Source organism: Sphaerodactylus townsendi, linkage group LG01, assembly GCF_021028975.2.
Source record: "Sphaerodactylus townsendi isolate TG3544 linkage group LG01, MPM_Stown_v2.3, whole genome shotgun sequence".
Taxonomy (NCBI): domain Eukaryota; kingdom Metazoa; phylum Chordata; class Lepidosauria; order Squamata; family Sphaerodactylidae; genus Sphaerodactylus; species Sphaerodactylus townsendi.
In genome coordinates, this window is record NC_059425.1 from 114,860,572 (window position 1) to 114,863,723 (window position 3,152).

Below are 3,152 nucleotides of genomic sequence, written 5' to 3' on the forward strand. Positions count from 1 at the left end.
CTGCCCAGGAGCAGAGTTAGTAATGCTCCAGTTTGCGCTGCATGACCCAGACTTCTGTATTTGCTTTGGAAGCATTTCTGAGCAAGACCAGTGCCCCATGTTCTGATTGGCTGTTGCTTTTGAGTGGCAGCTTGAATGGACATCAGGCAAGGAGATCAGCCAGCTCGGCAGGAACAATACACTTGGACTGCCCCCGATTGATGTTTTTGAGTATGTGCTGTGGGAATGGAAGAAATTGATCTGTGTTTCTAATGGTTTAAAATAAGATTTTGCTGTCAGAGGGAGAAAACTAGTGTACAGATCTGCTAATTGATTTAAAATAAAGTTTGTACTGAGGAAAATAGACTGTTCTGATTGGCTGTTGCTTTTGAGTGGCAGCTACAAGCACCTGTGAGCTTGCCCAGTATCCTGTGTTCTGATTATCTGCTGTTTTTGAGTGGCAGCTTGAATGAACGTCAGGCGGGGAGATCAGCCGGCTGGGTGGGAAAAATAAACCAGTTCTGCTCCTAATTGGTTTTTGCATGGCACAGGAACAAGCAGCATCACACCAAGATTTTTAAAAAGAACCTCCAGACTGGAAATTTTTGAAAATCCCAGACTAAGGTAAATATCGCAGGGGTACACCAGGCCAAAGCAGGAGCTGTGTGGAATTCTTGGCTGCTCAGGGATATTTTCCATGCTCACTCTGGGATATTTTGACCGTGTAAAAATGGCCCAGGTGACTGGCCATTAACAGATACAGTTGGGTGTCGTCAGCATATTGATGACACCCCAGCCCAAACCTCCAGATTAATCCAGTAAGAGAGCGCATATAGATATTAAATAATGTCTCAGCACTGCGTTTGGTAGTTCAGACACGACACGAATCAAGGAACATGAAAGGCACTGCACACTCTGAAGATGCCAGCCACAGATGCAGGCGAAACGTCAGGAGAGACTGCTGCTAGAACACGGCCATACAGCCCGGAAACCACACTGCACTGCACACTGTTTCAGCCTGAAAAATCAGCAATAGCAGAACACATGATAAACTAACCCGGACACAGAATATTATTTGAAAACACAGAAATTCTGGACCACTCTGACAACCACTATGTCAGACTACACAGAGAAGCCACTGAAATCCACAAGCACATGGACAATTTCAATAGAAAAGAAGAAACCATGAAAATGAACAGAACTTGGCTGCCAGTTTTGAAAAACACTAGAGTTAAGACAGTGACTAATCAGCTCCACACAAACACAGGATGACTATAGACAATAAAACAATCAAAGGGAACAAAGGCCAGACTACTTCTATTCAGATGCCCTCACCTATTGACCTTGCTATCTCCATTGTTACTCACTTGCCAGGCCACTCCTATTCATAAGCCCTCACCTATTGATCTTTACTCACAGGTATAATACTCCACTTGCTTTCCTTTCCTACTATCAGATCCTCTGAAGATGCCAACCACAGATGCAGGCGAAACGTCAGAAGAGAAAGCTGCTAGAACATGGCCATACAGCCCGGAAACCACACAACACCTCAGTGATTCTGGCCGTGAAAGCCTTCGACAATACATTGAGCAGCTACAAGTTAATATTCTGAATTTATTTAGTTGTACTGTAATTAGGAAGTTGTATATTTGACAGACACATTCCTGCCAGTTCTGGTGTTATGGCTGACCATAGCTTTGGCTTTCTGACCTTGAAAACATGGAACTTCCTTTACTGAAGGTCACTAGAAAAAATGTGAGCAGAATCAAAGCCCCTTAAGGAGATCTGTGTTATTTTCTGATGCGCAGCAAAATCAAAATAGCTTCAGCTGCACACAAAGTATCACATCATAATGGACGGATCCAGGAACAAAAATAGAGCTGAGCTGTACTTCCTCTTTTTAAAAGAATAAAGCCAGGATCTGGCAGAGGATAAATTCCTGCTTCAGTAGAGAACATATACATTGATCTCTCTTTTTACACAGTTGTACTTGAAATTGCCTTTATTATGGAATTACATGGGCTAGTTCAAAGTATTTCTGTGATTGCTATCTGTGAAGAAATCTCCCTGCCAGTCAAACCAATGTTTTGAGCTCTCTTGATAGTGGATTCAGTCCAGCTTCTCCGCTGCCCCCTCCCCTTCCAAATTCCCTTTCCCAAACATTTGATAAACAGTGTCACTGCTAAAGGCATGGATTTTCTCTTTGCTGGTTTATGGCCAACGTGAAGCATAAAAATAGACTCTCCCCTGTGCTGAATCAGTGGATTTATTTATATCAAAATGTATAATATGCTCTTCAGTCAAAGGTTTCTCAAAATAAAATAAAAAATCCAACAGAGGAATAAAGACAATTATATAACAACATAATCACAATGTAAAAACATAATAGCAAAAGAAATAGAAGAGCTGGTTAAACTAATTAAAGCAATGCCTGATAACTGTTCCAGTGAGGAACAACGTTGTTCAGACCAGCTACAGCTAGTATGGTGTAGTGGTAAGAGCATCAGACAAGGATCTGGAAGACTCAGGTTTAAATCTCCACTCTAACAATGGAAGTTCACTGGCCAGTCACATTCTCTCTGCAACTTCGCCAAGGGGTGGAGGAGACTTGAGGGCAAGGGCAGAGGAGAGACTGTGTGCTAGGTGGGCTACAACAAGGTAAAACATGACTGGAAAGGAATGCCAAGAGTCAGAGAAGGTAAAGGAAGCTGTCAAAATTAGCAGCTGACTGAAAAGATAGATCTGAAAAAGAGAACTGTAGAGCTGAGAGGCCAAAAAAGAAACCAGGGCTGTAGGGGAATGGGGAACATCTTATCTCTTCACAATCTCTAATTCAAACTGATTCTGTGCCCATCAGTAATGAGTGGAAATAGCTTGTTTCCTTCATGCCAGCTCAAATGCTTGGGCCAAACACATTTAGGTCTGTAGGCAAGAGCACTGAACGCTTGCAATACTAATGGGATTTGTGCCACAATGCTGTCTGGCTTCCCTGAGGCATAGCAAACTAGATCAGCAAAGACTAGTGATCTGAACGACTCTCACTGAGTCTTCAGTCTTGGCAGAGGGCATGGATTTCAAGCAGAGGGTTGTGCATGTGGCAAAAGTCTTCATTAGAGATACTGAAGTATTTTGCCTTCTACTGCAGCGCAGAGGTTTGGTTCTCTGAAGCCACT